The sequence below is a fragment of the Chelon labrosus genome (genome assembly GCF_963514085.1).
Source record: "Chelon labrosus genome assembly, chromosome: 5".
Taxonomy (NCBI): Eukaryota; Metazoa; Chordata; class Actinopteri; order Mugiliformes; family Mugilidae; genus Chelon; species Chelon labrosus.
This window is the reverse complement of record NC_140341.1, coordinates 18,365,948-18,380,601: the sequence shown is the minus strand read 5'-3', so window position 1 is coordinate 18,380,601 and position 14,654 is coordinate 18,365,948. Positions and strand designations below refer to the sequence as shown.

The window sequence follows — 14,654 nt, the reverse complement described above, 5'->3', positions numbered from 1 at the left end:
AGGATTTGTAGGTAAGGTCAAGAATTGCCTTTGCGAGGAATATAAAATTAACTATTATTATTATTAAATGTCAAATGATAAAATTCCATAGTGGAAGCAATCATGGGGTTCTCACAGGAACTGATGATGTATCTGAAATTAACCTAATTAAAGCCCACAAAGCAGGGGAAGGTGCTTCAGATTGCAATTTTCACTGTCAGTTAAGGGGAACAGCAAATGTCAAGAAAAATACCGGAAGACCAATCAAATCCTCAGACAAAACTGCACACCTGTGAAGGAAAGAAAGGCAAATCTGACATGAGAGCAATGATGCATAGAGTCTACAGAGGAAGAGAGCCTTATTTTGTACCTCATTACTAAAGTCAACATCTGATGCATGCTCACAGGAAAGTTTACATAAATAGAGAACAGATTCCAGGCCAGGACCCAAATCATGTATTGTTCTTGAAATAGGAAGTAAATGTAATTTTAATGTTTGCTGCCATTGTTTTACTTAATTCTCATTCAAAATTTCTCCAACGCTCATATATGGACAGAAATGCTGTTGCTGTCTTGAAACCTCAGAAGCTGTACTGACTTTAGCTTTTATTTTGTTGTTGTTGTTGTTGTAAGGTATTCTATGGTCTTACTACCTACAATCAAACAAACCAAAGTTGGTTAACAGCCACAGTTTATACCGTTTATAGGCATACAGAATTTCTGAATTTTACAGCCTAATTTTAGGATGATTTTAAAAACAATTCACCTGACACAAGTGGCTAAGGTTAGGAAGATCAAATTCAAGCGATTATCACTTTACTACCATATCTTTCTTCAACATATAATAAGCAAAGATCAAACCAAAAACAACTAACTTAACTGCATGCAGCATAGTGGTATCTAAGTAGCCTCCAAGACATAAGTTTGACATAGGTCAGAGTCATATTTTTATGCATGAACTTTCACTTAACAGCTGAAATCCCAATGAAAAGCCGCATCTGTCTTTGCTAATATTGTCACAGCAGAGCAGCTGTTAACCAAGAGTGTGAAAAATAAGAGCCTGCAAATCCACAGATTCCTTACTAATCAAACACTTTTCACACTGCTCATATTAGTGAAGCTCGACAAGCACTGCAGCCTGAAAGCTGTTAGCAGCCCGGCCTGAAAATGGCATCAACTCAGTATCCTCCTCCATAATGTCACAACTTTATAGTAACCGTATAGTAAGCACATCCAAAACAGTATTTTAGACCCACGTGTATTCAAATGTGGAAAATGTCGTTTATTGAGAGAGCAGTATAGCTGACACAGAACAGCTTTTTTCTCCCACTCTGAATGAAATACCACTGATCTGACTGACAGATCAGTAATAAAAAATCTGTTTATTTATTTAATGAAAATTTAAGAGATTAAATTCCTTATTTCTTATTCATTATTCAAAAAAATAAAAAATATATATATATATATATATAGCACTGGGCTTGGATTGAATGAAAATCAATGTGATGTAGGAACATCATTTTAATAAATAATCAGAATCTCCAGTAGGGAGACAAAGCTTTTTTCCCTCAAGTATGCCACTCAAATCCTAACATTTCCTCCTGAATATTCAGACTACATGAATACAATATTCATTTTTACTGCAGGAGGACAGTCAATGCATAACAATGAGACCTGCTAATGAAATCAACCATCAAGCTGAAATACATACATATTAAACTGGTGTCTCAATGTCATTTGCTTTTTGCATCGTTTGCTCATTTTCCTCATTTTCCCCCAGGTTCAGCCAATATTTTATTCTGATTTGTTTACAGTCAAGAACAAAGAGCGCCTATCGCAGTTTTATTCTGTGGGTTGGTGTTATCTGTGTAATGAGAAGTGCCATTACCAAATTAATGTCATTTGCATAAACATTACAATCATTATAAACATTTCCACCTTAGCAAATTATTTATTTTGACTCAAACGATGTTAATGAAACCGCTTGCTAAATTGATGCCACGCAACGTATCTATACTCCTGATGAATCTCTTCCATTAGCGGCGTTGCTTTAAGAACAGGTGTGTCTCAGTCAAATCAGCTGCAGTACTAACATACTAACACATTTCTGGCTCTCACTGGTTTCATTTGCATCAATCTTAATCTGGTTTATATTTTCTTTAGGAGTGCAAATGCTTGCTTGTTCACTACCAACAGCTTGCTTTCTAATTATGCACAACAACAATGACACACATAAAATCTCTAAAAACAAATAGACAAAAAAAAAATAAATACATTTCCACTACCACAGTAAACAATGGCAGTGAGATAACGGATTGCGTGCTAGGGGATCTCCGTGAGCGGCAGAAGGTCACCGCCCGCCAGCAGAGCTGATAGGGAAAATGGCGTTGATGCTCCCTAGCTGCCATTCCTCTTCCCTGACAAAGACTCCATCTGCCACCGAGCCATTCGCAGCCTCTGAGTTAGAATATCAATGATTTCCCACCATTCTACAACTCTGCATTCACCTTGACATCACCTCTAAACCTGTCTGAGCGCTGACACTACAGATCCTCTCTGTGCAGGCCCTGGAGGGTGCCAAAAAAACCTCTCATTCAGCTAAGTGGCATTCATGCTGCTCAAGAAGGAGTAAGCCTTTTGCTAGCAGTGATAATATTTTAGCGTTTTGAGATCTGTCTCAGAGTGAAACAGAAATTCTGAAACTCTACTAAGTAGACAGAAATGTAAAGCAACTAGTCAAACAAGGTTGGTTTCACTTCTACTTGCATACTGTGATGGCCAATGCTGCAGTGTACCGATGAAGATTAATGAAGACCTTGTGTCAAATATTTTATAATAAACTTCCTTCTAAAAGACTATTTACACAAATTCAGATTATCAGACTTAGTGAAACATCCATTATTATCTTCTAAGAGCACCTGTGTGAGCATCAGCGTGACCAACTTTATATCCATTATAAGTCACTCTGGAATAGATAGCTAAAATCAAATGCCAAAAATCCATGAAGTAAGCTCAGAGCAAAGGTTTGTTTGAATCTTACTTTCTCCACATTTGGATATATTGTCAAAGAAGGCACTCAGGCAGACACAGGATGCCAAGCACCAGACTGGACCCCGTAATTGTGAGCAATATCAAAGAAAGAGGGCGAGACGTGGTGACACAGCAATTACCAGACATACCTCAGACAGAAAGAGAATGATACAGCAAAGTCCATTCATAGGTTTAAAGAATGAGACAGCTTGGATTTCATTTGTAAAAGATCGTGCACAGAACGACAGCTGCTTTTAGAGATGTGTTACTTTCAGATGAATCTAAATTTTACATGAGCGTCTGGGGCTGTTTTTCTTACAATGTTTTAGGTGATTGATGAAATCATTTCAAGTGTGCAGAGGAATTTTGGATGCACTCTTCAGGAAATCAGGCAAAGAATAATCTGAGTGACAGAAGTGGATGTTTCAGCAGACTAAGAAACTAAAGCATACCAGTCACGTGTTGAAAGAATATTATTTTTGCCAGAAGAAAATTAAATCTTGGAATGACCTAAACCCCACAGGTCACTGGAATGCCATGGAGAGAAAAAAAGGCAGCTGGTCGATGTTCTGGTGTAGATGAACGGGAAGTTTTGCTGGCTTGAACACGGAGGAATCTTTCACCAGCAATTTAAGAAAATGATTAATAAACTGCAGCCAAAGAAATTGGAAAAGTAAATACTAAAATATTACACCTGGGATCTTTAGTAAAGCTAGATAAACGAAAGTCCAAATATTTTGTTGTATCTATCATCAACTGTACAGACCTCTTGTTAACAGGGCGACATAATGAGGCTCTGAATGAGTAAAACAAAGGAGCACTATAAGCACCATCCCACCATTCGTGTGAGTGCCGTTTTCATAAATCTTACACTTGCATCATTCATGTTACCGTTCTTTTAACTGCTTCACCTTTTCTTCCTACAAGTTTAGTCTCCCTTTAGGGAGTGAAAAAATGAAAAACGGGTAGAAAAGCGCGCTCTGATTTTTACTACCAAGTCAGATTGCACAGTCACAGCAATCTTCTGCTCGGCCTTCTGGCAAAGTTAGAAATTACAGCCTGCTCTATGACGTTATGCTACTAACTGAAGGTACCACAGGTTAGAAAATGTGATGAAAAACAATAATTTGCATGGCTCAACCCCTCTCCTTTAATCCATATAAAACCTGCGGTGTCCACCAAGCTTCACTACCTCATGAGTGCTTCCTATAAATAATGTAGCTGCAATGAATAACATGCTTGGGTGTACAGTGTAAACATACATCATACCGAGCTAGCACTATAAATAAAAAGCCTGACCTCACTACACAACTGACAAATCAACCACACTGATCAGACCTGATCTGCCAGAGCCAAAGTATGTACAGTGTTTAAGTACTGAATAACAGAGAGAATAAACGGAATAACTAATACTGTGTAAAATATATTTTGTCATATTTCACTACATTCATTCATTCATAATTCACTGACCTATTGTACAGCTCCCATTGAGTCAATGTCTGGCAATCATTTACACGCTGGCAATAATTTATGAAACTTACTGTTGGGCCCTGCAGGTACATTGAAGGTTATTGATAACTGCTATAATAAATCCTTGAGGGCTTGTACTACATACACAGATGAAAGGGAGGGTGCACAACTTTACATGATGATGGGATTCCTGCAATGAAGCTCTTTTCGCCATTGCCATTTCAACTCGGCTCATCTGCAGAGCTGCAGATGACCCGTGTCTTTCCAGGGTCAGACGCATAAAGAGTCAGAGCCACTTCCTCTCGATCGGGAGGTGGCCGCGTGCATGTCATGAATTTCACCACACAATCTCAGCAGTCTTTCCTTAAAAGGTAAGTGAGCAGTTCCACTCGCCTTTATAGAAACTGTGAAAGAGGAAATTGCTGCGGGTATATCACTTGCAACACATATTAATTGTAAATTTGCCTGTTTCAGGTTTCAAGCTGTTGATTGAGTTTGTGCATGTGAGTATGAGCCTCATATATCCCTTGCTATGAAATAAGGTTTCACAGAATTAACACTGACAATGTGGCACCAGAAACGATACGCGATGCACTTTCGTCAGACTGGTGGGTGTCTGATACAACCACCTCCTCTATCTTGAGGCAACATTTCACTTCTTAACAGCAGCTAAGAAACATTTGCCACTATATGTAAAGTAGCCCAAATTCATCTTAAAACAAAGTCAAACAATAGCTCCTACTCCACCAATTACCCCTCTTTGGTTCACAGTAATTTATCTTAAAATACCCCATAGTCAAAAAAGTTTTCACTTCTCCCCCACGAGATTTAAATATCCTCTGAAGCCTTAACACTTTAATTCTAAGAAAGATGGGAATTAATTAGATACACACAAAATGAGAGCAAAGGGTAATGCAGCACAAACTAATTTCATAAATGAGGACTTGGTTAAATTCTCAACCTAATTGGAAAATCCTAATCCTATACCTAAATATTACTTTAAAATGAGGTGTTCCATGCAGTGCTGCATTTGCATTCATCAATTAGTTTTTCCACAGCGAACAGGGCTAAATGTTGCCCTTCTCCTATACAAAGTCAAACAAAGCACTTCAAAGAGGCAGAAATGGACAATGAGTAGCTGATGCAACCAAACACTTACCGTATGAGACTATCCTCAGTTCTGTGACATCACCTCTCTCCACCTGAAATACGAGACGACAACAGTCATTTATTGCTGGATTTTATCGATTTACTCATTCAGCACTGTTCCTTTCTGACAGCTCTGTGAAAATGAAATAAAAATGGTAATACGGACCCAGAGGAAATGAGGTATCCGTTTTAATATCAGCTGAAAATCAAACTTCTGCTCGAACAGTGACACAAGGCAAAGGGACGTGACAAAAACACTTCAGGGAATTTGGATTATGGTCCGCTGTATAGCAAGAGTAATTTGTGGTTATATATATTACAGTGATTCAGTATGATTAACAATGAAAAAATGGATCTGTCATTAATTTTCGTACACAGTAAAATCCTGTTCGTCCACTTACAGAGCTGCTCAAGCAATGTTAAATTCCACATATGTTAGGAACTGCAAACACTTCTGACAAGCAACCGCATACATTATATACTATTTATGCATTACCATCTGGGTTCGTTTTGTGCGGAATGTAAAGGAAATGAGGGCCTAGACCAGTTCAGTCCTTGAGAAAATTCTGAATCATTTAAATCCTTTTAGGTCCTAATGCATCACTCAGAAACACTTGGTATAAGATGTTCTTACAGTACAACCACATGGGCTGTCCTATATGGAACTAAACACAAGATTAATCACCGATAGTACCACAGAAAACCAGAATCATTCAGAGGTCTAAAAACAACCCCTTAGTTTGAGTGTGGAGTTTGCATTGTTTATTTTACTATTAGTCTCTGCATACAACCTCCCTGTACCCAAGGATATTTGTGTGTCAGATTAGACTAACAGTACTTTTGCGTATAGCCTGGAAGCCAACACGCAGCTCCATCGCTCACAAACTTTTAGCGCGGAAACGTCAGTCTGTTTGAAAATTCCTTATGCCCGGCAAAGATCAGCCGGGTCAATCAAATTGTTTGGGCGTGCTTCATGCAGTGATGCACAGAGGAGTAACAGCAACGTCGCGATGCATGCCAATGACTTGAATTTGTTTACAGCAAAATGGCTGGCGTCAGTGAAGTGAGGTGCTTGGCCGGGCTATCGTGTCCGTTCACTGTAAAAGATACTGACAGCAAAATAACTGTAAAGGAGGAAAAGTTAACAGCAATTAAATCACTTGTTAAGAAGATTACACCATTTGTTGTTCTGACTGAACTATCTAATTACATGCCGAGGTTGAAACAAGCCCCATAATGAAATCCAAATGGCGTGTTACTCAGATTATGATAAGAATAGAGTCTGACTGCACCAGGCTGCTTTGTGGATCCATGGTTTAAAAAAAAGAAAAAGAAAAAGCACTTATTACTTTTAGGATATCCATTCAGCTTTTTGAAGCTTAGAGACTGAAACTGGCTTTTTACTGTTATTTTATATAATAAATGTAAATTCACTTCTATTTAAGACAATAATACTGTCATATCTGAGTTGATTTTTAGGTTTACAGCAGTGATGTGCTAATGAAGTGTGCAAACACATGCCCAGATGTATTAAAATATAGTCACGTTTTAGAGTTGTATCTATATCACTAGTGTACAGTAACAATGTGCTTTTTTGAATATCTAAAAGCTACATATTTTTAAAACAAATATTCATTTATTGGATAAACTTAGTTGGTTATAGATGCAAATATCTACTGTGACGGGTATAAAAGTTCCCATGTGGTGTTCAGTTTATGTTACATTGGCACACTTGAAACAACATAATCACTTTAAACTGTCTAGAAGAAAACGGAAAAAGAAGTTGAAAAGTAAATGGCTCCAGATTGAATTAACAGATATCCCACTATAATCTGCCACATTTTCTCATATAGAGATCTTTGCCCCTGCACCTCTGGGTGTTCTAAGTCAGCTCTAAATCTATTCAGCAAACACAGAGTCTCTCGCCGCCCACAAGTTGTGCCTCCATGTTCTCAAAGCAGTAGCTTCAACAGCTGACTGTCATGTACATGTGATTAACCTGTGTTACCATCTGTGTCATTATGTAGTGTGAATACTACCACAAAAGAGATCTTTTACACCTGAAAGAAACTGTCAATATCAAGAATAAAAAGGGCCACTCTCTTGCTTTAAATAAAGAGCTCTTGTATAAAGTCTTTAAACTACCACAAGGCTGAGTCTCCTCAGGTTACACCGCTGTTCATCTCTGTGCCCACGTGTCACTTAAAGAACAAATAACTCTGGCTTTCCTACATAAAAGACACATATTAAGTCATGGAAAGAGGTGGGTGGGGTATTGGGTATTATTAGTATAGTATTATTCATTCTTTCTTTCTTTCTTTCATATATCACACTTGTTTATCTATCTCTCTATCTCTCTATCTATCCAGTCTCTTTGGCTTTCAGAGTGAACACTGTTTTGCCGTGGCTGGGTCTGCAGAATCTTAATAACTTAATTGGCTGACCTCGTCAACCTCTCAGCTCTAACAAACCAACATCTCCTTGCCACTAATGGCTCCCAACACTGAAGCTGACTTAGACATCGGTAGTGTCCTTGGTTTAATGTCAATACTCAGTGAGCGTAGGTGTTTTTTTATTATTCGCCATCAGAAACTTAAACAAGACTGTTTGATGCTTTTGTATACTGAACCTTACTTGTTATGCACACATACCGTAGGAGTGGAAAAGGCTGGCAATCAATGCCGTCGCCATATTTACTTCAATGCCATAGTTATTTCTATATAATCTGCTCCAGCTGAATTTCAACCACTCAACCACTCACTTAAGGCACTTCAAAGCATAAGCAGTTTGTTCACAGTTGTATTGTACGTGTTTTGGTGAAGAGACAGTTTAGCCATGATCAATTAGCTTTGCATTTTGGCCTTTGCCGTTGCCATGTTTAGAGATTCATTTTACTTCCATCAGACCACACAACAATAAGTACAAAAATGTGTCTACTGCAGCGTGCCTAGCACAGCTGAAGTGGGAAGTGTTTGTGGCAGCAGTGACCAGATTTTAAATGCATGAGGATCAATAAAAAAAAGGGGGCTGCTGAGCCACAGTCTTGGTGTGAGAGTGCAATGGTTTATAACAGCAACCGGACTGAAGATATTAATCTGTGATGCTGCACCAATCTGACTAAGAATTATGAATATGGAAGTCAATTCATTCATTCATTCTGAGCCGGTCTACTATTTCTGCAGCAAAGGACGCATATAAGTACTCAGCATCCAAACAAACATACCAGGCCACCTGCATTTTAAACATCAGCCCCATTAACACAGCAGGCACACTTCAATCTCTGACGCATCAATGGTTCACATAAAGCACTGCGACAAGCATCTCCAGGCAGAGAGAAAATAGACCAGGAAGATGAGTGAAAAAGAGTAATCTCCCTGACATATTCCTAATAATCCTCCTCCCTTGTGCTGCTCCCCCCAAGCTCACCCAATCATAAAGTGTCAACACTGACCTACAAAAAGGGACTCCCGTCAAGCCTTACATGTTTAAAAACATCAATCACAGCAGACAAAGGGGGTACATTGAATTATACAGCATTAACCTTCAGGGCTTGCATATAAAGACCATAGATTTATTTATGCTCCCGTGTTAAGAGCCTCTGCACTGTTCCTTACAGAAATCCGTCTGGCAAATTGATGAACCTGCAGCTCAGGCCCTCAGCAGGGGCCCAGCATCTTTGATTAATGAGTGCAAACTTGTGGAAAGGGTAAGAATAGGAGAGACAGGGTGAAAATGGGTGAAACGCAGTTAATAGCGGACCTTTTTTTTTTCTCCACTGGCTCTTTCCAAAGACCCAGGAAATGAGAATAAAAGGGTGTTGTCATATATTTTGCAACAAGAAGAAGAAGAAGCAGGCCCACACAAATGTTGTGTACTTGAAAAGCTCAGCACTGTAACCATTTTTTACACATAACATTGCTTAATAGTACTGGAAAAGAAATAGATTCAAAGATTATGAAACCCACCCTATCTGTACTACTGCATGCCTTGGCCTCATGCACAAAATGTAACTGATGACCTATATGTATAAGGTAGTTTACGGGAAAACCAGTACTGATTTTTAGGGCCAATGCCAATTTTAGGGAGTATGAAATTCTGATATTATAATATTCTTTTCCTACGTACTGACAAACTATGTCTGACTTGGTACCTCACTAACGCAGACCCTAAAGCCAGATTCAGGGTTGTGTGTCACTTCTACGCCACAGGTACAGTTACTTTTAGCTTCAGTAAAATAAACTGTACTTTTACATTTATCAACTGAAATGCTTTCACCGGTGCAGTACCGTATGGCGTAGGCTCTGGGTTGACCCGTTGCAGGAGTATAAACAATGCTTAAGTCACAGCCTCCACAAGTATGTGTTGTGAAAGAAGTTCTCATATTGGACAACACATAAGCTGATAAAAACCAGGCTCTAAAGAAGTTCTACAAATTTAAATAATAAATTATTTGTAATCAAATGAAGTGAGTTGAAAATTAATTAATTTTGACAGCTAGCGTGTTAAAAATACAGCTTTAAAGGATTTTGCAAGAGGGACCTGCAGTACATTTGACTTTGGTGCTCGGAAGAACTCAATGTTTTTAAAATTCAAATGCCAAGTTGCTGACTCTTGGTTTTGTCAGTGTTAAAGGCGTGTATTCGAAGCTTACACTGTTCTGTCTGCATAGGTTTTCAAGGACATGTGCACTGAATAAATATGAGGCAAATTTACTGACCTTCTACCTGTGTTTTGATTCATTGGCAGTTACTGGATGCATGCATAACACATCAAGGCTGTGATCTGATTTATCTCGCTGCCTTGGCTACTGAAGCCATTTAAATGATGAACTTTAGCGGAGCTAATGTTTGCTGCCATTTCGCTGAGACTGTGAGCGCTAAGGTCACATGCTCGCTCATTACTATCAATTGCATCTGTAAAGACAGATCAGCTGCACCATGCAGGAAACAAAAGACGCCTGCCAAAACAAACTAAATGGCGCATGACAAATTCAGGCCATCAAAATAAGCTCTGCGGACTGCAATGGCTTCACGAATCGATGTGCAGCACTTGCGAAAAAGTGTGGTCAATGCTGAAGGCCTTAATACGTGTTCATTTACGGATCTAGTTCTGAATAATAAATAATTTGACGTGTCACAGCAGGAAAAAGAGATGTAAACATTGAATTAATGATGCCTTAATTATTTAATGCAGGACTGTGCACGCTGGTTGTTATAGTCCTATCACGGACTATAACAGCTGGTTACAACTGACCTGTTGTTAATGTTGTTAGTAAAAGCTATGCTTTCCCTGCTATGACAAGTAAAACTGTGCAAAAAGGGCCATAGATTCTTAGGATTTCTCATGTGTGGGCTTCTGTGGTTTGTGCGTTATGTATTAACAGGCAGCGAGGCAAAGCTTTCTTCATTTTTTCCCCCCAAAGATTAACCTAAACAGGAACGGGGGAACAAGTCAAGGCAGTGTTTAAATGCCCTGATTTAGGGGCGCCCCGGCAGCACTAGTTCAGGTCCAGACTGCGCCCTTTGCTGTTGTGTCGTCCCCTCACACTCATCGATTCTTGTCTCTCTCCACTACCACCTAAAATAAATGCATAAAATAACTTGGGGGGGAAAAATAAATAAATAAATGAATAAGAAGTCAAGATATCTGCTTTGGGAGTTAGGCCTAGTCTGTGCATGTGATATCCAGATTATAGCAGCCAATATACAAGCTTAAACAACTAACGGATTTCTAGGGCTATATTAAAAGTGTAAGACTGCAGTTTTCTAACATACACAATCACTTCTGAAATCTCACAAGCAGCCATCTCCACAGACGCCAAAACCTATTATAGTGGCATAATTAAAGTACTGCTTTCACTTTCAACTCTACAGAAATGAGAGCCCTTCAGATGTTTTCTCCTCAAAAGTTTAATCACTGTGTTAGACAGATACACATCGCTTAAATGGGCAGTGCTAATTTTAAATAGCCCAAGATGGCGAATGCCTTGCTGTTAATATGAAAGCACACACACACACTCAAAAAAAAAAAATGGAGGGTATTGTCATAATCTCAAAGGGTAAATTACAGCCCAGACCGCAGCTGCAGCATTAGCTGCGCTTTTCTTTTAAGAGGAAGCATCAAAAAGAGAAGACAGAGGGAGGGAGAGGAAACTAGCCAGCAGCAGCTCGGCTTTAACACTAATAATTCATTTACAGCAGGGAAATATGACGGTAAAACGTTAAGAAAGCTCACCTTGACCGCAGCTGTATTGTTTGGGTTGTTTCATTAAATGTTTTCACACGACGCTTAAAGCCACAACAAGCCACCCAGACGACACTTCCAACTCAACAGAGCTAGGAGCTTCAAAAACGTAGCCGGCTGCCGAGCTAACTTACCTGGACACAGGGGTGAACATCACCGGTGTCACGGTAACTAGTTGCTGAAAGTCTGTGAAGCAGAAACTCTTCTTCTTCATCATCACCTCGTCTCCAAGTTACAATTCCAACATGACAACAGTTGTACCGCGAACAAAGTTTAAAGCCGGGCGAACGCGTTCACAGTCAAATCCTTTCAACTTGTCTCTTGTGTTCGCGTTTGGACTCGGGCAGCGGTTTTAACGTGAGTGGCGTAAAAACGAAACACGACAGAGAGATGCTACCGGGGTTGAGTTAGCCAAAGAGCGTTAGCTTAGCGGTTAGCCCCGGTGACAGAAACCTGAGTGAACGTATGTCAGTGAGCACCGAGCGATAGAGAAGAGGGGGGAGGAAAAAAAACCAAAACAACTCACCTCATCGACGAAAATCCTTTAAAGTATGAGAGGTTTACTTCCTAGTTTGTTTTGGGGTTGTTGTTTTGTTTTGGTTTTGTTTTTTTCTAGCGCCGGTTCTGAGAGATGAATGGAGAGCTTGGTCAGTAAGTGAAGAGTGTGACTGAACGTGTTGGTCTCTGGTCGCACATTGAAGAAGAGACTCTCCTCTCCTCTCCTCCGCTTCACTCCAGGCAACTACAGCCAAGTGACGTCAGCCCAGGGCTTCTACAATGCAAACTTCAGCCTGCAGCATGCAAGAGCACACACACACACACACACACACACAAACAGCAGCCAACACATCTGTAACATTTATATATAACTAGGCATCCCCAAATGACTGTATGTGCACTCACTTGACTCGTCAGTTCATTTGGTAGTAAAAAAACAAAACAAACAACAACAAATGCATTCATAACGATACTGCTCTACGTCTCATGGAGGTTATTGTATTGGGATTTGATTTCCTTTAATGCCATTTTGCACCACATTTAAGTGAAACAGTGTTCCACGCATGCCACCAGTCGACAAAAACACACCGATCAGGCATAACATTATGACCACCTTCCTAATATTCAATTCAATTCAATTCAATTTTATTTATATAGCGTCACTAACAATACAAATCGTCTCAATACGCTTTACAAAAACCCGGCCTGAAACCCCCAGAGCAAGCCTGAAGGCAACGGTGGCAAGGAAAAACTCCCTTTTAACAGGAAGAGACCTCGAGCAGAACCCAGCTCATATGGAGGGACCCATCTGCCTAAGGCCGGCCGGGTACAGACAGAAGAAAGAGAGAAGAGAAGAGAACAGCAAAGAGAGAAGAGAAGAGAACAGCAAGATAAACATACATCTGTCATAGATACACATATCTGACTGAAGTGTACATGTGGAATCTTATGATACAAACTGATGATGTTACATGACAGTTTAAAAATGTAAGAAGAATCATAGGCAGGTTGGAGAATTGTTCATTCAGGTAGGAGTGGATAACTGCAGGATTCCATGAAGACATATTGTCTCCCTTGTGTCTCCAAATCAGTTGTGACTCATCAAAGAATGGACATGGGCCTGAGGGTGTCCTGTATTAGTGGGGGCCTATGGGTCCTGTGGCTTGAGGGGAGGGGCCTCTGTGGATCAGCCTTGTCCCAGTGCGTCCCACAGATACTTGATCAGTTTGGGATCTGGTGAATTTTGGAGGCCAGGTCAACGCCTTGTGCTGTTTTTCATGTTTTTTTGTTTTTTTTAAGTTGTTCTTAAACCGTTTTTTATGAGTGTGCCTTTGTCAGGCTGCATCCTGGCTCCTGCCATCATGGAGTGTCATTGCTGCGGTGTGGGGGTGCCTGGTCTGGTCTAGGTGGGTGGTACATGTCTAAGTAACATCCACATGAATGCCAGGTCCAAAAGTTTCCCAGCAGAACATTTTATCGTCACAAGATGGTCAATGTTTTGCACTTCTCCTGTCAATGGTCATAACGTGATGCCTGATTGGTGTATAAATATGGGGAGGGGGGGGGGGGGACTTTGTATTAAAATAAATAAGAGAGTTCGTGTGAGAAGCTTTGGATATAAAGTTAAAGAGGCCAGGCTGAGATGGTCTGGACGTGTTCAGAGGAGGGATACTGAATATGTTGGTCAAAAGATGCTGAGGTTAGAGCTGCCACGCAGGAGGTCTAGAGGAAGACCAAAGGGAAGGTTTATGGATGCAGTGAAGGAGGACATCAGGGGTAGTTGGTGTAAGAGAAGAGAGAGAGGGTACAGAGGATAGGGCGAGGTGGAAGCAGATGATTCGCTGTGGCGACCCCCGAAGGGAACAGCCGAAAGGAAAAGAAAACTGTGAGACTAAAAAGAAAATTGTCATTAATAAAGTAAAAAAGAAAGAAAAATAAAACCGTTCTGTGTTCGCATGTTCTGATTTAGAAGTCATACTGCTGTGGGGGAACGACATTTTTAGCGGATGAGTAGTCCTTGATTTGATGCTCCTGTGTCTTTTTCCAGACTGCATTATTGTGAACAGGCAGGAGAAACGATGAGTGGAGTCGTTTCTGATGCTGTCTGAAGAGCAACTTAGTGCAGGACGGTTATATTAGAATACTAGTGCAGCTAATGGACTGGCAAGTGAGTGTATAAGAGTCCAGGCCTGCTGTTTTTATTAATATTATTTTTTTTTTTGGTATCACAAAATGTTTTTAACAGTGTGACTGTGGAGCTTCTCAGTCATCCAGGTCCTGGAATA

The 14,654-nt window shown here is 40.0% G+C and overlaps 1 protein-coding gene across 3 annotated transcripts in view; it reads right to left on the bottom strand.

Annotated features, from left to right (window-relative positions):
* The window catches only part of LOC311488237 (bromodomain adjacent to zinc finger domain protein 2B-like), a 43,424-nt gene extending 30,588 nt beyond the window's left edge, over nucleotides 1–12,836 (bottom strand). For 2 of the 3 annotated variants that reach the window (XM_084544819.1, XM_084544821.1), the window contains exons 1-2: nucleotides 12,398–12,836; nucleotides 5,639–5,681 (exon numbers count right to left, since the gene is read on the bottom strand). The gene's annotated coding sequence lies outside the window, so the exon portion shown is untranslated. Of the gene's footprint in view, nucleotides 1–5,638; nucleotides 5,682–12,005; nucleotides 12,127–12,397 lie in introns of those variants that run through there. The other variant, XM_084544820.1, reaches the window with a different exon arrangement.
* Nucleotides 12,837–14,654: the final 1,818 nt, after the last annotated feature.